The sequence below is a fragment of the Trachypithecus francoisi genome, unplaced genomic scaffold (genome assembly GCF_009764315.1).
Source record: "Trachypithecus francoisi isolate TF-2019V2 unplaced genomic scaffold, Tfra_2.0 Lachesis_group0, whole genome shotgun sequence".
Classification (NCBI taxonomy): domain Eukaryota; kingdom Metazoa; phylum Chordata; class Mammalia; order Primates; family Cercopithecidae; genus Trachypithecus; species Trachypithecus francoisi.
In genome coordinates, this window is record NW_022681453.1 from 89998759 (window position 1) to 90022389 (window position 23631).

General features: G+C 35.4%; 1 long non-coding RNA gene across 1 annotated transcript; it reads right to left on the reverse strand.

Moving 5' to 3' along the window:
- Positions 1 to 9701: 9701 nt before the first annotated feature.
- LOC117076735 lies at positions 9702 to 22069 on the reverse strand. The gene is made up of 3 exons (XR_004434461.1): positions 22006 to 22069; positions 20409 to 20413; positions 9702 to 9901 (listed from the first exon to the last, which is right to left on the reverse strand). It is a non-coding gene; the product is annotated as an uncharacterized LOC117076735 (long non-coding RNA).
- Between the last annotated feature and the right edge of the window lie 1562 nt (positions 22070 to 23631).

The following is a 23631-nucleotide window of genomic DNA, read 5'->3' on the forward strand; positions in this document are numbered from 1 at the left end:
ATTAGAATGGGAAGATGGTAAATATGTCTGCACTCCCCACCACTATTTATCTTAATACTGGAAATCCTAGGCAGCAAAATAAAGAAGGAAAAGGAAATAAAAGACATAGAGATTTGCAAGAAAGATACAAAACTGTCCTTACTTCTCAGGTGATGTGATAGTCTATGCAGGATTTCTTAAAGAATCTACCAAAACAGACAAACAAACCCTCAAACTGATAAGTGAGTTCCACAAAGTCACAGTGTTCATGATAAACATACAAAAATAAACCAGGGTTGTGTATGCTACCAATGAACATAGAGAGAATGAAATTCTAAAAGTACACCAAAATTTAGAATCACTAAGAAAATAAAATGCTTAGGTAAAAAACTAACAAAGAATGTACAGGATTTGTAGCTGAAAAACACAAAATGTTAATGAAAATAATCAGAAAAGAGCTAAATAATTGGTGAGATAATATTATGTTCATGAATTGGAGGACTCAATGTAGAAACATAAATTTTCTAAAATTGATGTACAGGTTTAATGCAATTTTTATCAATATCTCAGCAAGTTATTTTATAGTTTTAGACAATATTATACTAAAATGTATTTGTAAATTCAAAGGAACAAGAACAGATAACACACTCTCATAAAAGAAGAATAAAACAGGATAAATGAATGTACCTCATTTCAAGATTATTGTATACTTACGGTAATCAAGACTGTATGGTATTGGTGAAGGGATAGTCACAGACATCAATGGAAAAAATAGAGAACCTGGAAACAGACCCATACAACTATAATGAATTGATTTTTGACAAAAGTGTAAAATCAATTCAATAGAGGAAGAGTGGCCTTTTCAACAAATGGTGCTACATAAAAACTATAGCAATATAAACTATATGAAATTAAATGCAAAGAAAAAGATTGCATAACTGAAAACAGGAAACTTGCACATTATACAAAAATTAATTCAAAATAGGCCATCCCTCCTACTGTAAAATATACAACTTTTAGGAAAAAACATAAGAGAAAAACCTTTGAATCCTAGGGTTTGCTGAAAAGTTTTTAGACATGATGCCAAAAGCATTATTCATAAAAGAAAATCACAACACATTGGACTTAATCAAAGTTAAAAACTTTTGCTTTGTGAAAGACTGATAAAAGGATGAAAAGGCAAACTACATTCTGAAAAGGAAACATTTGCAAACCATGTATTTGACAAGGAACTGGAATATATAAAGAACTGAGCAGTAAAAAAATTCAATTATAAAATGGGCACAAGATATGAAGAGGCATTTCATCAGAAAGGATGTACAGATGGCAAATAAGCACATGAAGAGCTAGAAATCCTTACCCAGAAAATTTTAGTTCCAAAAGAAGCATGAAGTACTTTTTTTAAATACACAAAAGCTGGAAGAATTTATCACCAGCAGACCAGTGCTACAGAAATGTTAAAAGAAGACAAATGATATTAGATAGAAACCTGAAGCTAAATGAGGAAATAAAGGCACCAAGAATGATAACTGCTTGTATAAATATATAGTTTGATTTGTTTAAGAGATACTTGGCTGTTTAAATCAAAAGTAATGACAACGTTTTGTGAAGTTTAAGACATACATACAAGTAAGATTATTATGTTACTATACTATAATAATAAAACAAAAACATACAGAAGAAAAAAAAATTGGAGTTATACTTGAGTTCAAGTCCAGCCCCACTGTCACCTAACTGCATCTATTCTGGTTAATTATTCAATGTATCTGAGTCTCAGTTCCTTCCTCTGTAAATGTTGAGAATTATATATACCATAAGGGATGACTATTAAATGACATAATGTTTGTAAAGCACCTGGCACAAAAAGCACCCTGATTAAATTTTGTTTTTAAAACTCATCTAGGCTCAGTTGGCTTCTGAATGACAAATATCCTATTTCTGAGGATTCCTCCCTATAGCCAAATTAGTTTGAATAGGAAACATTGACATTGATTTTCTTTGCAAATGTACAACTTCCCTGTGTGCTAGTCATTATTAAATATTTGTGTATGGGGTATACCACTTATAGTTTACTCCCTGAGGTTTCCTTTAGGCTAGTTTTAATGCCACAGAATTAAAAAACAGATGTGGTATTTATTTTAATACAACAGATGCTGTATACTTAAAAATGTAGCAATATTCTCATTCTTCTCTTATGTCTGAATGCCTTTACTTTTGTAAAGGAAATGCATAAGCAAATTTTAAAGGGAATATTTTGGAATAAGTTTCAGCACAATGAATCTTTGGGTACGTAGACATCTGTGATGTAAAATCTCCTGGCATTGTTTCAGAAAAAACATTATTGTTTAAAAGCTGTCATGTGGAATGCAATTTTAAAACTTGTTTTCAGCAGTTATGGAATTATACTGAAATTCTGAAGAGAGAAATGTAAAATAGATACATGATGCTCTTTGTTTTCTCATCATTATGATAAACATTTAATACTTAAATCCAGAAGTAAAGTATGCTGTGTATGTTTTGATTTCATTTAATGTTTTTCCCTTTTGAACATCATTTCTTTCTCTGACTCATAATCTTTTTATTATTATAAACTTCCTTCTATAAATCTCTTGTTTTTAAGTGATGAAAGCAGGTGTCTACTATTTTCCTTAAGGCAAGAATTTTTACACTTATTTATTAATTGAAGAGATGATAACTGAGAGCCAACTATGTGCCTGGAAATCTGTCAACTTCATTGAGTATCATGGTGAACAAACAAATAGAATCCTGAACTCCAAGGAGCCTAAAAATGTGGTAGAAATAGAAATTATGAAAACATTTCCTAGATCCACTTACACCCTGTGATCAGTGATATGAAGAATCATTGCTGGGTGCTCTTGTGAGCATACCAAAGGGAACTGATCTAGTTGGTTGTGTAGAGAGGACTCTGAGTGTGGAACTAAAACATAAATATAAGTTATTAATAGTTAGATGAGGAGACAAGGGAAGAATGTTCTAGACACAGGCATTGATTTAAAGGTATCAGAGTGTTGCCAAGGACCAGAATACCCAGCATGAGGCTGGAACTGTAGGTAGCAGCCAGACAGTGTATGGTTGCGCTAAGGCTTAAATATTTTACCTAGAGAGCTAAAGTATTAGAACTTTTATAAAGGAAATATAATGAAGAGATTTGGATTCTTGAAAGTCACTGTGTCCAAGGTAGAAAAAAATGGAGAGAAGAAAAGTAAAAGAAGATAGAGGGAAAGCAGTTCTAATGTTACTGAGGTAAAGGGGGTTAGAAGACTGATGATGGAGAGGAGGAGACAGTTTGCAGATGTGTACGGGAAAAGAGTGTTCTTTGATTTACTGTTTCTGCATTTATTTTCTTTAAAAAAATTTTTTTTAGGTTTGGAGGTACATGTGAAGGTTTGTTACATAGATAAACATGTGTTTTGGAGGTTTGTTGTGTATATTATTTCATCACCCAGTACCCAATAGTTATCTTTTCTGCCCGGTACCCAATAGTTATCTTTTCTGCTCCTCTCCCTCCTCCCTCCCTACATCCTCAAGTAGACCCCAGTGTCTATTGTTTCCTTTGTTGTGTTCATAAGTGCCTATCATTTAGCTCTCAGTTACAAACAAGAACATGCAGTATTTGGTTTTCTGTTCCTGCGTTAGTTTGTTAATAGCCCTCAGCTCCATCCATGTTCCTGCAAAAGACACGATCTCATTCTTTTTTATGGCTGCATAGTATTCCATGGTGTATATGTAACACATTTTGTTTGTCCAATCTGTCATCAATGGACATTTTGGTTGATGCCATGTCTTTGCTATTGTGAATAGTGCTGCAATGATCATTCACATGCATGTGTTTTTCTGGTAGAATAATTTATATTCCTCTGGGATTGCTGGGTCAAATTGTAGTTCTGCTTTTAGCTTTTGAAGAATCGCCACACTGCTTTCCACAATTATTGAGCTAATTTACACTCCCACCCACAGCATATAAGTGTTTTCTTTTTTCCACAACCTCACCAGCATCTGTTATTTTTTTTACTTTTTAATGATAGCCATTCTCACTGGTGTGAAATGGCATCTCATTGTGGTTTTGATTTGCACTTATCTAATAATCAGTGATATTGAGCTTTTTTTCTTATTCTTGTTGGTTGCATGTATATCTTCTTTTGAGAAGTGTCTGTTCCTGTCCTTTGCTCACTTTATTTATTTATTTATTTATTTATTTATTTATTTATTTTTGAGATGGAGTTTTGCTCTTGTTGCCCAGGCTGGAGTGCAGTGGCTCAGTCTCAGCTCACTGCAACATCTACCTTCCGATTTCAAGCAATTCTTCTGCCTTAGCCTCCCTAGTAGCTGGGATTACAGGTGCCTGCCACCATGCCCAGCTAATTTTTGTATTTTTTAGTAGGGACAGGATTTCACAATGTTGGCTAGGCTGGCCTTGAACTCCTAACCTCAGGTGATCCGCCTGCCTCAGCCTCCCAAAGTGCTGGGATTACAGGTGTGAGGCACTGCACCTGGCCCTTTGCTTGCCTTTTGATGAGGTTTTTATTTTATGTATTTATTTATTTATTTATTTTTGTAAATTTGTTTACATTCCTTATAGATGCTGGATATTAGACCTTTGCTGGATGAATAGTTGGTGAATATTTTTTCTTACTCTGTAGGTCATCTGTTTACTCTGTTGATGGTTTCTTTTGCTGTGCAGAAGTTCTTAAGTTTAATTAGATCCTATTTGTCAATTTTTGCTTTTGTTCTGATTAGTTTTGGTGTATTTATCATGAAATCTGTGCCTGTTCTTATGTCCAGAATGATATTGCTTAGGGCTCTCTCTTCTGTTCCATCGGTCTATGTGCCTGTTTCTGTACCAGTACCATGCTATTTTAGTTAATGTAGCCTTGAAGTATAGTTTGGAGTCAAGTAACATTATGTGTCAGCTTTGGTCTTTTTGCTTAGGATTGCTTTGGCTATTTGGGCTTTTTTGGTACCGTATGAATTTTAAAATAGTTTTTCTAGTTCTGTGAAGAATGTCATTGCCAGAGTTTTTATAGTTTTGGATTTTACATTTAAGTCTTCAGTCAATCTTGAGTTGATTTTTGTGTATGGTCTAAGGAAGAAGGTCAGCTTCAATCTTTAGCATATGGCTAGCCAGTTACCCCAGCACCATTTATTGAATAGGGAGTCTTTTCCCCCATTGCTGATTTTTGTCAGCTTTGTCAAAGATCAGAAGGTCATAGATGTGTGGTCTTATTTCTGGGCTCTCTCTATTCTGTTCCATTGGTCTATGTGCCTGTTTCTATGCCAGTACCATGCTATTTTAGTTAATGTAGCCTTGTAGTATAGTTTGAAGTCAAGTAGCATTATACTTCAGCTTTGGTCTTTTTCCTTAGGATTGCCTTGGCTATTTGGGCTTTTTTTTTGATATCATGTGCATTTTAAAATAGTTTTTTCTTGTTCTGTGAAGAATGTCATTGCTAGCTTGATAGGAATAGCAGTGAATCTGTAAATTGCTTTGGGCAGTATAGCCATTTTAATGATATTGATTCTTCCTATCCATGTGCAGTGAATGTTTTTCCATTTGTTTATGTCTTCTCTTATTTCTGTGAGTAATGTTTTATAATTCCCATGGTAGAGCCCTTTCACCTCCCTGGTTAGCTGCATCCCTTGGTATTGTATTATTTTTGTGGCAATTGTGAATGAGATTACTTTTCTGATTTGACTGTCAGTTTGGCTGTTATTGGTGTGTAGAAATGTTAGTGATTTTTGTACATTGATTTTGTATCCTGCAACTTTGTTGAACTTGTTTATTAACTGGAGAAGCTTTGGGGCTGAGACTGTGGGGTTTTCTAAATATAGAATTATGTCATCTGCAAACAGATAGTTTGACTTCCTCTCTTCCTATTTGGATGCCCTTTATTTCTTTCTCTTGCATAATTGCTCTAGCTAGGTCTTCTAGTACTACTAGAAATAGGAGAGGTGAGAGAGGGTATTCTTTTCTTGAGTCAGTTTTCAAGAGGAATGCTTCCAGCTTTTGCCCATTGTGTATGATGTTGGTTGTGTGTTTGCCATAGATGGCTCTTATTATTTTGAGGTTTGTTCCTTCAGTACCGAGTTTATTGAGAGTTTTAAACATGAAATGGTGCTGAATTTTATGGAAAGCCTTTTCTGCATCCGTTGTGATAATTATGTGGTGTTTGTCTTTAGTTCTGTGTATGTGATGAATCACATTTATCTGTTTGTGTATGTTGAATGAACTTGCATTCCAGGATGAAGCCTACTTGATCATGGTAGATTAGCTTTTGGATGTGCTGCTGAACTCAGTTTGAAAGTGTTTTGCTGACAATTTTTGCATTGATATTCATCAAGGATATTGGCCTGAAGTTTTCTTCTTTGGTTGTGTCTCTGCTTAAACACACAGAATAGTGTCACTGTAAAGCAACCACACAACCAAGCCAACATAATGACCAGCTAACAGTACAGTGACAATCCACACATATAATTACTAACCTTGAATGTAAATGGGCTAAATAACCCACTTCAAAGTCACAGAGTGGCAAGCTGGATAAAAAAGCAAGACTCAATGGTATGCTGTCTTCAAGAGACCCATCTCACAATTGATGACACTCACAGGGTTGAAATAAAGGGATGGAGGAAAATCTACCAGGCAAATGGAAAACATAAAAATGCACAGATTGCAATTCTGATTTCAGAAAAAATAGATTTGAAACCAACAAAGATCAAAAAAGACAAAGAAGGGCATTACATAAGATTAAAAGATTTGATTTAACAAGAAGTCTTAACTATCCTAAATATATGTACACCTAATTCAGGAGCACCCAGATTCATAAAGCAAGTTAACAGAGACCTACCAAGAGACAGAGACTCCTACACCATAATAGAGGGAGACTTCAGCATGCCACTGACAGTATTAGATGGATCACTGAGGAAGAAAATAAAGATATTCAGGACCTAAACTCAACATTGGACCAAATGGATCTGAGAGACTTTACAGAACTCTCCATCCAAAACTACAGTATATACAATTTTCTCATTGCCATATGGCACATACTCTAAAATCAACCATACAATTGGACATTAAACAATCCTCAGCAAATGTAAAAGAATCAAAATCATACTAAATACACTGTTGGACTACAGCACAATAAAAAGGGACGTCAAGACTATAAAAATCTCTTAAAACCATTCAATTGCATGGAAATTAAACAACATGTTCCTAAGTAACTTCTGGGTAAATAATGAAATTAAGGAAGAAATCAAGAATTTCTTTGAAAATAATGAGAACAAAGATACAACATACCAGAATCCCTGGGACACAGCTAAATCTGTGTTAAGAGGGAAATTCATAGCACTAAATACACACATCAAAAAGTTAGAAAAATCTGAAATTAACAATATGACTTCACAATGGAAATAATTACAGCAGCAAGAACAAATCAACCCCAAAGCTAGCAGAAGGCAAGAAATAACAAAAACCAGAGATGACCTGAAGGAAATTGAGACACAACAAACTATTCAAAAGGTCAATGAATTCAGGAGTTGGTTTTTTGAAAAAAAAAAAAATAGTAAAACAGGACAATAGCTAGATTAATAAAGAAGAAAAAAGAGAAAATTCAAATAAACACAATTAGAAATGACAAAGGGAATGTTACTACTGGCCACACAGAAATAAAAACAGCCATGAGAAAGTATTGTGAACACCTGTATGCACACAAACTAGAAAACTTAGAAGAGATGGAAAAATTCCTGGACACATACACCCTCCCAAGGCTGAGTCAGGAAGAAATTGATTCAGTTTTTTCCTGGCTGTTTGTCTGTTCCTGAACAGACCAATAATGAGTTTCAAAACTGAATCAGTAATAAGTAGCCTACCAATCAAAAACAGCCCCGGATCTGATAGATTCACAGTCAAATTCTACCCAATGTACAAAGAAGAGCTGGTACCATTCCTAGAGAAACTATTCCGAATCACATTGTTTTTCTTTATCCACACAGTTTATACTGTTTCTCCTTCCCACTAGACATTCATTCATATTGTTTACTGTGTATCTTTTTACTTCTCTATGTTCTAACAAAATATGAAATGTATCTTTGTAATCATATATTCTTAAGTTATGTAGGTGGTATTGCATGTCTGATTTTTAGGTCCAGTTCTGTTGCCATATGCTTATAATCAATTATTTTACTTGAGACACAGTCCTCAAAGTGTGCTTCTACTCTCCTACCGAAGGTCACATAGATCAGCGGTCTCCAATCTTTTTGGCACCAGGGACCGGTTTTGTGGAAAACAAGTTTTTCCATAGGCTGGGGGCAGGTAGATGGATTCAGGAAGATTCAAGTGCATTACATTTATTGTGTACTTTATTTCTATTACTGTTACATTGTAATGTAAAAAAATAATTATACAACTAACCACAATGTAGAATCAGTGGGAGCCTTGGGCTTGTTTTCCTGCAACTAGATGGTCCCATCTGGGGATAATGCAAGACAGTGAGAGATCATCAGGCATGAGATTCTCTTAAGGAGCACACAAGCTAGATCCCTCACATGTACAGTTCACAATAGAGCTTGTGGGATCAAGTTGGGGACCCCTGAAATAGATGGCTTCCAGTTTTCCGTCATCCAAATAATGTTGCAAAGAATATCCATTTACATAGTTATTTGTTGACCTATGTGAAAATTTGGAGAGAGGTGGTGTATAATTCTTCTACTACTAATGAATTGAAGTATTTATATGATTGTTAGCCTTACAAAAATTTTATCCTCCAAAAAATTGCCTGTTTATATCCTTTGCTCACTTTCTCCCATTGGTATTCATATCATTTTCTTATCAATTTCCAGGTGATCCCTTGTTGATCTCATTTAGTTACCCATCTCTTAACTGTCCTGATGTCTTAATAGTTCTGATATTGAAAAAGACCAGCCTCACTTGTATATAACTAAGTTCATAATGTTTTGGAGAGAGTTTAGGGAAATAGGGCATGGTCAACAATGCCATTTATTGCCGAGATTTCATATGGAGATGGCTCAAGTATTGTGTAGGATGAGATAGAGTGATGCAGACAAAAAGTAAGGGATTTTTTAATCTCAGTTTTCCAACCTGTAGAACAGGAACTAGTTTATATACCTCTGTTTGTAAGAGATACAATAACATTGTTAGCTAGAAAGGTTTTCACAACCATTTGTAGGTTTTATGATAACTACTTTACATAGTCTGTATCTACTAACAGTCTTCAGATGATATACAAACTTGATCAAAATTTAAATGGCACAAAACATAGAGTTTATAGAAGCTTTTTATTTAATTTTTTTATTATACTTTAAGTTCTAGGGCACATGTGCACAATGTGAAGGCTCGTTACGTAGGTATACATCATGTGCAATGTTGGTTTGCTGAACCCATTAACTCGTCATTTACATTAGGTATTTCTCCTAATGCTTTCCTCCCCCCATCCCCCACCACCCCACGACAGTTCCCAGTGTGTGATGTTCCCCGCCCTGTGTCCAAGTGATCTCATTGTTCAATTCACACCTGTGAGTGAGAACATGAGATGTTAGATTTTCTGTCCTTGCGATAGTTTGCTCAGAATGATGGTTTCCAGCTTCATCCATGTCTCTACAAAGGACATGAACTCATCCTTTTCATGGTTGCATAATATTCCATGGTGTACATGTGCCACATTTTCTTAATTCAGTCTATCATTGATGGACATTTGGGTTGGTTCCCAGTCTTTGCTGTTGTGAATAGTGCCACAATAAACATACGTACACATGTGTCTTTATGGTAGCATGATTTATAATCCTTTGGGTATATAACCAGTAATGGTATCGCTGGGTCAAATCGTATTTCTAGCCCTAGATTCCTGAGGAATTGCCACACTGTCTTCCACAATGGTTGAACTAGTTTACACTCCCACCAACAGGGTAAAAGCATTCCTATCAGCACCTGTTGTTTCCTGATTTTTTAATGATCACCATTCTAACTGACGTGAGATGGTATCTCATTGTGGTTTGGATTTGCATTTCTCTGATGACCAGTGATGATGAGCATTTTTTTCTTGTGTCTGTTGGCTGCATAAATGTCGTCTTTTGAGAAGTGTCTGTTCATATCCTTTGCCCTCTTTTTGATGGGGTTTTTTCTTGTAAATTTGTTTAAGTTCTTTGTAGATTCTGGATATTAGCACTTTGTCAGATGGGTGGATTGCAAAAATTTTCTCCCATTCTGTAGGTTGCCTATTCACTCTAATGGTAGTTTCTTTTGCTGTGCAGAAGCTCTTTAGTTTAATTAGATCCCATTTGTCTATTTTGGCTTTTATTGCCTTTGCTTTTGGTGTTTTAGTCATGAAGTCCTTGCCCATGTCTATGTCCTGAATGGTATTGCCTAGGTTTTCTTCTAGGGTTTCTATGGTTTTAGGTCTAACATTTAAGTCTTTAATCCATCATGAATTAATTTTTGTATAAGATGTAAGGAAAGGATCCAGTTTCAGCTTTCTACATATGGCTAACCCGTTTTCCCAGCACCATTTATTAAATAGGGAATCCTTTCCCCATTTCTTGTTTTTCTCAGGTTTGTCAAAGATCAGATGGCTGTAGATGTGTGGTATTATTTCTGAGGACTCTGTTCTGTTCCATTGGTCTAAATCTCTGTTTTGATACCAGCACCATGCTGTTTTGGTTACTGTAGCCTTGTAGTATAGTTTGAAGTCAGGTAGCGTGATGCCACCAGCTTTGTTCTTTTGGCTTAGGATTGTCTTGGTAATGTGAGCTCTTTTTTGGTTCCATAGGAACTTTAACATAGTTTTTTCCAATTCTGTGAAGAAAGTCATTGGTAGCTTAATGGGGATGATATTGAATCTATAAATTACCTTGGGCAGTATGGCCGTTTTCATGATATTGATTCTTCCTGTCCATGAGCATGGTATGTTCTTCCATGTGTTTGTGTCCTCTTTTATTTTGCTGAGCAGTGGTTTGTAGTTCTCCTTGAAGAGGTCCTTCACATCCCTTGCAAGTTGGATTTCTGGGTATTTTGTTCTCTTTGAAGCAATTGTGAATGGGAGTTCACTCATGATTTGGCTCTCTGTTTGTCTGTTATTGGTATATAAGAATGCTTGTGATTTTTGCACATTGATTTTGTATCCTGAGACTTTGCTGAAGTTGCTTATCAGCTTAAGGAGATTTTGGGCTGAGATGATGGGGTTTTCTAAATATGCAATCATGTCATCTGCAAACAGGGACAATTTGACTTCTTCTTTTCCTAACTGAATACCCTTGACTTCTTTCTTTTGCCTGATTGCCCTAGCCAGAACTTCCAACACTATGTTGAATAGGAGTGGTGAGAGAGGGCATCCCTGTCTTGTGCCAGTTTTCAAAGGGAATGCTGCCAGTTTTTGCCCATTCAGTATGATATTGGCTGTGGGTTTGTCATAAATAGCTCTTATTATTTTGAGATACTTTCCATCATTACCTAGTTTATTGAGAATTTTTAGCATGAAGGGCTGTTGAATTTTGTTGAAGGTCTTTTCTGAATCTATTGAGATAATCATGTGGTTTTTGTCTTTGGTCCTGTTTATGTGATGGATTACGTTTATTGATTTGTGTATGTTGAGCCAGCTTTGCATCCTAGGGATGAAGCCAACTTAATCATGGTGGATAAACTTTTTGATGTGCTGCTGGATTCGGTTTGTCAATATCTTATTGAGGATTTTCTCATAGATATTCATCAGGGATATTGGTCTAAAGTTCTCTTTTGTGTTGTGTCTCTGCCTGGCTTTGGTATCAGAATGATGCTGGCCTCATAAAGTGAGTTAGGGAGGATTCCTTCTTTTTCTATTGACTGGAATAGTTTCAGAAGGAATGGTACCAACTCCTCCTTGTACCTCTGGTAGAATTCGGCTGTGAATCCATCTGGTCTTGGACTTTTTTTGGTTGGTAGACTATTAATTATTGCCTCAATTTCAGGACCTGTTACTGGTCTATTCAGGGATTCAACTTCTTCCTGGTTTAGTTTTGGGAGGGTGTATGTGTCCAGGAATTTTTCCATTTCCTCTAGATTTTCTAGTGTAGTTGTATAGAGGTGTTTATAGTATTCTCTGATGGTAGTTTGTATTTCTGAAGGATCCGTGGTGATATCCCCTTTATCAATTTTTATTGCATCTATTTGATTCTTCTGTCTTTTCTTCTTTATTAGTCTTGCTAGCAGTCTATCAATTTTGTTGATGTTTACAAAAAACCAGATCCTGGATTCATTGCTTTTCTGAAGGGTTTTTTGGGCTCTATCTCCTTCAGTTCTGCTGTGATCTTAGTTTTTCTTGTCTTCTGCTAGCTTTTGGAATTATTTGCTCTTGCTTCTCTAGTTCTTTTAATTGTGATGTTAGGGTGTTGATTTTAGATCTTTTCTGCTTTCTCTTGTAGGCATTTAGTGCTATTAATTTCCCTCTATACACTGCTTTAAGTGTGTCCCAGAGATTCTGGTATGTTGTGTCTTTGTTCTCGTTGGTTTCAAAGAACATCTTTATTTCTTCCTTCATTTCGTTATTTACCCAGTAGTCACTCAGGAGCAGCTTGTTCAGCTTCCATGTAGTTGTGCAGTTTTGAGGGAGTTTCTTAAATCTGAGTTCTAATTTGATTGCACTGTGGTCTGAGAGACAGTTTGTTGTGATTTCTCTTCTTTTACATTTGCTGAAGAGTGCTTTACTTCCAACTGTGGTCAATATTGGAATAAGTGGGATGTGGTGCTGAGAAGAATGTATATTCTGTTGATTTGGGGTGGAGAGTTCTGTAGATGTCTATTAGGTCTGCTTGTTGCAGAGCTGAGTTCAAGTCCTGGATATCCTTGTTAACCTTCTGTCTTGTTGGTCTGTCTAATATTGACAGTGGGGTGTTAAAGTCTCCCATTATTATTGTATAGGAGTCTAAGGCTCTTTGAAGATCTATGAACTTGGCTTATGAATCTGGGTGCTCCTGTACTGGGTGCATATATATTTAGGATAGTTAACTCTTCTTGTTGAATTGATCCCTTTACCATTATGTAATGGACTTCTTTGTTTGTTTTGATCTTTATTGGTTTAAAGTCTGTTTTATCAGAGACTAGGATTGCAACCCCTTCTCTTTTTTTTGTTTTCCATTTGCTTGGTAGATCTTCCTCCATCCCTTTATTTTGAGCCTATGTGTGTCTCTGCATGTGAGATGGGTCTCCTGAATACAGCACACTGATTGGTCTTTACTCTTTATCCAATTTGCCAGTCTGTGTCTTTTAATTGGGGCATTTAGCCCATTTACATTTAAGGTTAATATTGTTATGTGTGAACTTGATCCTGTCATTATGATGTTAGCTGGTTATTTTGCCCATTAGTTGATGCAGTTTCTTCCTAGCATTGATGGTCTTTACATTTTGGCATGTTTTTGCAATGGCTGGTACTGGTTGTTCCTTTCTATGTTTAGTGCTTCCTTCAGCTCTTCAGTTCAGTGCTCTTGTAGGGCAGGCCTGGTGGTGACAAAATCTCTCAGCATTTGCTTGTCTGTAAAGGATTTTATTTTTCCTTCACTTATGAAGCTTAGTTTGGGTGGATATGAAATTCTGGGTTGAAAATTCTTTCCCTTAATAATGTTGAAGAGTGGCCCCCATTCTCTTCTGGCTTGTAGAGTTTCCGCTGAGAGATCTGCTGTTAGTCTGATGGACTTGCCTTTGTGGGTAACCCGACCCGGTGCCCTTAACATTTTTTCCTTCATTTCAACCTTGGTGAATCTGACAATTATGTGTCTTGGTGTTGCTCTTCTCGAGGAGTATATTTGTGGTATTCTCTTTATTTCCTGAATTTGAATGTTGGCCTGCCTTGCTAGGCTGGGGAGGTTCTCCTGGATAATATCCTGAAGAATGTTTTCCAACTAGGTTCCATTTCTCCCCATCACTTTCAGCTACACCAATCAAACATAGATTTGGTCTTTTCACATAGTCCCCTATTTCTTGGAGGCTTTGTTCATTTCTTTTTACTTTTTTTTCTCTAAACTTCTTGCTTCATTTCATTAATTTCATCTTCAATCACTGATACCCTTTCTTCCACTTGATCGAGTCAGCTGTTGAAGCTTGTGCATGCATCACATAGTTTTCGTGGCATGGTTTTCAGCTCCATCAGGTCATTTAAGGTTTTCTCTACATTTAACTCTACATGAAGTAGCACTCCAAAATTAAGTTTAGAATATGTTCTCAATAACAGTATTAACTATATAATTTTAGAGAATATATGTGGTCTTACATCATAGGATCTGAGTGTTCTTGCTCAAAAATGCACAATTTACAGAATAACAAAAATTTGCAGCACTAGACTTATTTCTTAAAAGATTTATTTCTTACAATAAATGTTTTTGTAAATTAAATTAATCTAAAATGCAAGTGGTAACTTAAAGAATTAAAAATTTTAAGTTTGTCTTTAACTTGAATAATAACTAAAGTAAATGTTTATTTAGTAAACCTAGAGTTTTCCCAAACTTCTTAAATTGTATTTCTGTGTGATATAGTGGATTCATTACCAGTATATCCTGAAACATACAATATTCTCTCTTTTTCTCTATTTATTCTATTAGTTAATGAGAAAGGATCTTATAATTTGTCACTACTATTTTGAATTTATCTCTTCTCCTTTTATTTCATCAGTTTTGCTTTACATATTTGAAATTGTTTTGTCATGCTATTGGATCAACAATTTTATCATCATTAAATTGTCTCTCTTTATCTCTAACAATGTTTCTTGCCTTAAAGTCTACTTTGCTTTTTTCCTAATTCATGTATTCATGGTATGACTTATTTAATTATTTCTTGTAAGCAGAATAGAATGGATTTGTATCTTTATGCAGTCTGAGAATTTTAGCTATTTACTTAAACTTTAAATTTGATTTGCATTTATTCTAATTATTAATACATTTGATTTTATATTTGCAAATTACAAGTCTTCTTTATTTGGCTCATATATTTAGGTTTCTTTTCCCTCATTCTTGCATTATTTTGGATAATGAATATTTTTATTATTTTATTTTCCTTCTATTGACTTCCAAGACAAATATTTTTTACTCTTCTTTAGCGGTTACCCGGGAGATTATAATACCTATCCCTGAATTACTATAGTGTAATATAAAATATTAATTTTACTATTTCCCCAGTAATGCTAAAATCTTTTCGTGAAGTTCTTGTTCAAATTGTTTAGCCATTTTATTGGATTGTTTATTTTCTCATTACTGAGTTCTATGAATCTTTTAAGAAATATATTCTTGATACAAGTATTTTTATCAGATACATGTTTTGCAAATATGTGGTGTAATTTTTCATCTTCTTTCTAATGTCTTTCAAAAAGCAGACATTTTTACTTTGGATGATATTCAATTTGTCATTTTATCTTTATGATCAATGTTTTCTGAGTACTATCTAAGAAATGAAATTGCCTAACATAAAGTCACAAATACTTTTGCATACTTTTTTCAAGAAATTTGATAATTTTAGCTATTTTATTTAGACCTATGGTCCATTTTAAGTGTTTGTTCATGTTCTGATTAAGAATTGAAGCATAACTGTCATACAAATATTGTTTCAGAGCTATTTGTTTAAAAGACTATCCTCTAATCATTGAGATACCTTGGCATCTTTGTCAAATATATATATGTTGATCTATTTCTGGATACTCTATTCCACTTATCTCATTATGCCAATATTACTATCTCACTATTTCTTCTACTGTGCAAATAAAGTGAGAACTACTCACTTTGGTCAAATAGGAATTGTATTTGGTAGATACTAGACATAGTTTAGGCAAAACTAAATCTGTCTATTAATTGAACATAGTGCAATTAATTCTGCTCTGTTAATTGGGAATAGACCTTTAGTGGTTTCAGCTGAGAGCTTGTTCAGTTGAGACTACGTGTGCCAGATCCCCTTTCACAGTGGGTTCTTATTGCAAATCATTGTCTCTTTGGAGCCGTGAGTTTGCCAAAATTTCTTCTCTGCTTTTCACAGGTTTGGGGTTTTTATGTGTTTTGGGGAGTTGGCTTTTTTTGGCTTCTACCACATGAAGCTTCAAATTCAGCATTTATCTTAAGAGGAAAACTGCCTGAATGTAAGATATACTTCAAAAGTTTAACATTTCACTCTAGTCTGTGAGATGGCAAAGGTTCTGCAAGTTTTTGTTCTGTAAGAGCACCTTTCTGCCAGGACAAAACTAGATTATCTCTCACTTGCCCACATCTAGGTTGACAGATACCTCAAAAACACTAAAAGCTGCTGATGGTGGTTGATTTATCTTTCTATAGTTCTTTTCTCTCAAATTTTTTCACTTTTATCTTCAGTATTTTGGAAGCTCACTTGCCCCTTTCAAATGATTATTTTACATTTGATCCAATGTTGTTTGTTCTCAGTGGAAGCGTTGAGAGTTATAAGATGCTCTATTATATGCTACATGTTATAACTAAATTATATGCTAAATTGTACTTTAATATTGAAGATATTTTAAGCAGTGTTAAAAATCCAAATTTGGCTAAATATTTAACTTTTCAGGATACTGCCAATTCAAATGACTCAATATTATAAACTGTAACAGTCTACATGTGGCTAAATTCACACAAGTGCAGGTAATGACAACCCATTAAAGTCTACTTAGATAAATAATAGAAAAAAATTCCATTTGAAATCTGTCATAAGACACATTCTGATAACCAGAAATAATATCATATTTAAAACATGATTTTCTTTTTTTTTTTTGAGGCGGAGTCTCGCTCTGTCGCCCGGACTGGAGTGCAGTGGCCGGATCTCAGCTCACTGCAAGCTCCGCCTCTCGGGTTTACGCCATTCTCCTGCCTCAGCCTCCCGAGTAGCTGGGACTACAGGCGCCCGCCACCTCGCCTGGCTAGCTTTTTTTTTTTTTTTTTTTTGTATTCTCGATCTCCTGACCTCGTGATCCGCCCGTCTCGGCCTCCTAAAGTGCTGGGATTACAGGCTTGAGCCACCGCGCCTGGCCTAAAACATGATTTTCAATGAAAAGAATATGGTTGTGCTGGTACCAAGACATACTATATTCTAGATTTTTGCTAATGTTTTTGAAAGACAATTAGTCACAATATTATGTCTTAGAATACTAGGATTCAATAATGTTTGTTCTTTATGGCATTCTTGTTGCCTTTGATGCTCTTCTCCTGTACAACTCATCCCTAAATGTTTTACTTTTAGTTTGTTTTGTTTGTGTTTTCCAGATAGTTCTTCAAATGTCTTCAAATGAATTGGAATATGATCCAGCATTTACTCAGACCCTACACAATGTTTTTATTTTGTGATAACATGATTACAACACATCTTTAATCTAAACCGGGGACGGCAAGTAAATTTCATCTTTTGTGGCAATTATAATGAAATGGAAAATACATTTTCAGCTGTTTGAAAAGATTCTAAAGGCACACCCAAGGCCAATCTGAAAATGTACCAGTATAATTTAGTGCTATCAGTCACGTATGGGAAAGACGGAATAGTAATTGGCAATATTACTGAATCTTGAGTGCTTTGAGTTGCACAGAAAATTGAAAAATCAGGGAGATATTTTAATTAACTAATTGAATTTTACTAAAATAATCATGAACACATTAAATGAAAAAGACTTGTGGTTTTATTAATAGCTATTTTGTTATAAAATGGGTTCTTCCATATGAGTAGGTCACTGAAGTCCTCTTGAGCTCGTATCTTACTCATCTTCATAACCCACTGTAGAACTTGTCAATGTGTCTGAAGGTAAATGCTCACTGAATATTTTTTGACTGAATTTAATTGCTTTTAATTTACAGTATAAATAATGTAACCTTTCTGAAATGTTTGTTATTCATATTTTACAACAATCTTATTTATATTTCACAAAAATATAAATACAGAAAAATATGAAGACTATAATTTTCATTGATGTAATAAAGATTTAAATGGTTTAAGTAGAAATAGGTATAAAACATCTACTTTTAAAATATATTTTCAGTGTTTATTAGATTAAGCCCGAACTACTGGGGAAAATAAATTGTTAACTGAAATCCTTAAAAGAGTTGTGAACCCAAAAAGGAGCTACCAGCAGCACTTTTAGATGATCATCTTACTGAGAAACTCTTTGAACCAAATACCAGCAGGATAGCAAATTTGAAGAACTGCTGTAATTACTCTCTGTGTGTGTATGTGTGTGTGTGTGTGTGTGTGTGTTTATGTGTGTTTTAACCTCAATATCTGTCTTCCACCACAGCAATCACCTAAATATTCCAGTTACTAGTTACTGGATCTATCTTGGAATTTTTTTTTTTTTTTGAGACAGAGTCTTACTCTGTCCCTTAGGTTGGAGTGCAGTGGTGCGATCTTGTCTCACTGCAGCCTCTGCCTCCTGGGCCCAAGTGATTCTCGTGACTCAGCCTCCCTAGTAGTTGGGACTACAGGCACCCACAACAATGCCTGGCTGATTTTTGTATTTTTAGTAGAGATGGGGTTTCACTATATTAGCCAGGCTGCCTTTGAACTCCTTACTTCAAGTGATCCACTCGCCTCGGCCTCCCAAAGTTCTGGGATTACAGGCATTGGAATTGATTTTGAGAGAATTAAATAAGTTGTTAATTTCCTGGATTAATCAATTGCATTAAACTAGTTTTTAAAAAAGTACCAAATGGAAGACACAATGAAATACAGGGTCCCGCAATCTGAATGCCACCAATCTGGAGAAGAACGTTTGTACACAACCAACCAATTAATTTAATTATAAAAAAAGTTTTGTAAGAAGAGTTGCAAAATGTGGAATGCTGTACTTCCCAACATTTCCTCTAATATTTGACCATCAATTAATTTTTCACTAAAGGATCAGGAATGTCAGAGTTACCTGTTATTTCTTCAGGCAGTTGTCTATTTCCAGGAAATAGCTCTGGAGGTATTTCCCCCTTTTTAAAAATTCCTTCTCTAGTTTTAATTGAACATTTAATATTGTTTCATTTAATACTTCTCGTAGCATATTGATTACACTTGTTTTTTAAATTTTCTTAGTGGTTGCTCTACAGTTTGCAATATACATTTTTAACCAATCCAAATCCACCTTCAAGTAACTCTAAACTACTTCATTTGTAATGTAGATGCCTTATAACAAAGTATTTCTAATTATTCCCTCCTGTCCCTCCTTAGGACATTGCTGTCATTTATTTTACTCATTAATAAGCTATAATCACCCAATACATTGTTAATATTATGACATTAAACAAACATGTATTTTTTAGCTCAATTATAAGAAAAACAGATTTTATTTAATTATTTTAATTTCTTCTCTGACACTCTTTCTCTCTAAATGTAAATCTGAGTTTGTAAATCTATTATCATTTTCCTTCTTCCTGAACAACTTCTTTTAACATTTCTTACCAGGCAGGTATGCTGTTTGCATGTTTCCTCGGTTTCTGTTTGTTTGATAAAGTCTTTATTTCTCCGTCATTTTGTGAAAAAGAATTTCCCTGAATATAGGATTCTAGTTGATGTTTTTTTTTTCTTAAGCACTTCAATGATTTCATTCTACTCCCTTCTTGCTTCATAGTTTCTGACAGGAAGTTCACTTTAATTCTTATCTTTGTATTTTTCCCTGTATAGGTAAAATGACATTTTTTTCCTCTAAATTATTTCAAGAGTTTGTTTTTGTCTGATTTTCTGCAAATTGAATATGCTGTGACTAAGGGTAGGTCGACGTTTTTGTTTGGTATTTACTGTGCTTTAGTGCTCCCTGAACTTCCGGGCTTGTGACTGGGGGGTCTCATTAATTTTGCGATGGTCTTGACTACTAATGCTTCAAATAACTCTTTTTGTCTTTTTCTTTGCCTAATATTTTAGTTATGCACATGTAACACTTTTGAAATTATTGCACAGTTCTTAGGCATTCTGTTCTACTTGTATCATTTTTTCTCTGCATTTTGGCATGAGAAGTTCCCATTGACTTACATTCAAACACATTTATTCTTTCCTAGACTGTGCCCAGTCTATTAATGAGACCAAAGTCATTCTTCATTGCTGTTATAATGTTTTTGATTCTTTCTTGGGTTTTTAATTTCTCTGCTTTCATTACCCTTCTGTTGCTGCCTGTTATTTACTTTCTTCATTAGAGTCCCTAACATATTAATCATAGTGATTTTAATTTCATGTTTGACAATCCCAACATCTGTGGCATATGAGTCTAGTTTGGATGCTTGCTTTGTCTCTGGAGACTGTGGTTTTTCTTATCTTTTAGTATGTCTTGTAATTTCTTTTTGAAAGCTGGAAATAATGGGAAATGAGGTAAATAGGTCTTTAATGTTAGCTTCTATGTCAATCTGGCTAGGAGTTGGCCTCTATGCAATGTTTGCTGTATCTGAATTTGTCGGAGACTTTAAATTACTCTGATGTCCTTTTTAAAAACGTTCCCTGATGACTTTGGGCTTCTCTAAGTACTCTTCCTCAGAGACAGCCTGCATGTTGTAGACGTCTTAGCTATAATCCACTGTCATTATACTGAGCTCTACTAGTGTGCTGGCAATGTGTGGCAGTGGAAATATTCTTTAATGTTATGATGAAATTTCCGTCTTTTTAGTGGGCTTTTGTCCTTCACTGTGATGACTGTGACATTCGGGAATATTTCTTAGCTTTCTCTCTCATTAGATGAGACAGGAAGGCTAGAAAGGCCTGAGGGTGAGAAGAAAATGCCCTTACCTTATATGAGATTACTAGAACGTCTTTTTCCTTGAAAAGTAGGCCTTTGCTATAAAGACTCTCTAGATCTATTTCTCAATAACCACTCTTCCTCTTCCCCTGGCTGAACTATAAGGATATATTTCTTGGCTCTTCATCATGAGAACCCAGTGAGGTTCTTGGAGGTAAAACCCATGAATTGTGGGTCTCGCACCCCAGACTGCAATGCCCCAAGAGTTTCTCATTCTCATGCTAGTCCAGAATCAGCTTCCAGCAATTCATCAAAATTACTGTTAAAATGTTTTAACAAGTTTATGGCTCTAGCGGCTACTGTTTCAGGTTAGCAGGACTTGGCTGTGACTGTCTGGATTTACTTGTCTTTCTAGATTTAGGGTGGAGGTTTGCCTTGCAGCTCAGTTCTTTAATGGATCCAAGAAAAGTCACTGATTTTCAGTTTGTTCATTTTTTTCTTGTTGTAAGAACAGGAGTGACAACTTTTAAGCTCTTTACATGTAGGAGCCAAAACCAGAGTTTTTGGGGAAACACACGTAACACAGTGTTCCTAAAAATAAGTTAAGTAAAGATCTTCTAGACTTGGAGAGAATGCGAATAGAAATAAAAATTAAATCAGAATTATTTCCTTTTGATTCTATGCATCTATGATTACAATATGCATTTTAAATGTCAAAATTTATTTTTATTTTTCTATTATACTTTAAGTTCTAGGGTACATGTGCACAACGTGCAGGTTTGTTACATATAAATGCATGTGCCATGTTGGTGTGCTGCACCCATTAACTCATCATTTACATTAGGTATATCTCCTAATGTTATCCCTCCCCTCTATCCCCGCCCCACAATAGGACCTGGTGTATGATGCTCCCTTTCCTGTGTCCAAGTGGTCTCGTTGTTCAATTCCCACCTATGAGTGAGAATATGCGGTATTTGGTTTTCTGTTCTTGCGATAGTTTGCTGAGAATGATGGTTTCCAGCTGCATCCACGTCCCTACAAAGGACACGAACTCATCCTTTTTTATGGCAGCATAGTATTCCATGTGTACATGTGCCACATTTTCTTAATCCAGTCTGTCACTGAGGGACATTTGGATTGATTCCAAGTCTTTGCTGTTGTGAATAGTGCCGCAATAAACATACGTGTGCGTGTATCTTTATAGCAGCATGATTTATAATCCTTTGGGTATGTCCCTAGTAATGGGATGGTTGGGTCAAATGGTATTTCTAGTTCTAGATCCTTGAGGAATCACCACACTGTTTTCCACAATGGTTGAACTAGTTGTGGAACCATTTTTACACTGTTAAACTTTTACACCAACAGTGTAAAAGTGTTCCTATTTCTCCACATCCTCTCCAGCACCTGTTGTTTCCTGATTTTTTAAATGATTGCCATTCTAACTGGTGTGAGATGGTATCACATTGTGGTTTTGATTTGCATTTCTCTGATGGCCAGTGATGATGAGCATTTTTTCATGTGTCTGTGGGCTGTATGAATGTCTTCTTTTGAGAAGTGTCTATTCCTATCCTTTGCCCACTTTTTGATGGGGTTGTTTGTTTTTTTTCTTGTAAATTTGATTGAATTCTTTATAGGTTCTGGATATTAGCCCCTTGTCAGATGAGTGGATTGCAAAAACTGTCTTCCATTCTGTAGGTTGCCTGTTCACTCTGATGGTAGTTTCTTTTGCTGTGCAGAAGCCCTTTAGTTTAATGAGATCCCATTTGTCAATTTTCGCTTTCGTTGCCATTGCTTTTGATGTTTTAGACATGAAGTCCCTGCCAATGCCTATGTCCTGAATGGTATTACCTAGGTTTTCTTCTAGGGCTTTTTGGTTTTAGGTCTAACATTTAAGTCTCTAATCCATCTTGAATTAATTTTCGTATAAGGGGTAAGGAAAGGATCCAGTTTCAGCTTTCTACTTATGGCTAGCCAATTTTCCCAGCACCCTTTATTAAATAGGGAATCCTTTCCGCATTTCTTGTTTTTGTCAGGTTTGTCAAAGATCAGATGGCTGTTGATGTGTGGTATTATTTCTGAGGGCTCTGTTCTGTTCCACTGTTCTATATCTCTGATTTGGTACCAGTATCAAGCTGTTTTGGCTACTGTAGCCTTTTAGTATAGTTTGAAGTCAGGTAGCGTGATGCCTCCAGCTTTGTTCTTTTGACTAAGCATTGTCCTGGCAATGCGGGGTCTTTTTTGGTTCCAAATGAACTTTAGAGCAGTTTTTTCCAATTCTGTGAAAAAAGTCATTGGTATCTTAATGGGGATGGCATTGAATCTATAAATCACCTTGGGCAGTATGGCCATTTTCACGATATTGATTCTTCCTCTCCATCATCATGGTATTTCTTCCATTTGTTTGTGTCCTCTTTTTATTTCTCTGAGCAGTGGTTTGTAGTTCTCCTTGAAGAGGTCCTTGACATCTCTTGTAAGTTGTATTCCTAGGTATTTTATTCTCTTTGAAGCTATTGTGAATTGGAGTTCATTCATGATTTAGCTCTCTGTTTGTCTGTTACTGCTGTGTAAGAATGCTTGTGATTTTTGCAATTGATTTTGTATCCTGAGACTTTGCTGAAGTAGCTTATCAGCTTAAGGAGATTTTGGGCCGAGACGGTGGGGTTTTCTAAATATACACTCATGTCATCTGCAAACAGGGACAATTTGACTTCTTCTTTTCCTAACTGAATACCCTTGATTTCTTTCTCTTGCCTGATTGCCCTAGCCAGAACTTCCAACACTATGTTGAATAGGAGTGGTGAGAGAGGGCATCCCTGTCTTGTGCCAGTTTTCAAAGGGAATGCTTCCAGTTTTTGCCCATTCAGTATGATATTAGCTGTGGGTTTGTCATAAATAGCTCTTATTATTTTGAGATATGTTCCATCAATACCGAATTTAATGAGAATTTTTAGCATGAAGGGCTGTTGAATTTTTTCAAAGGCCT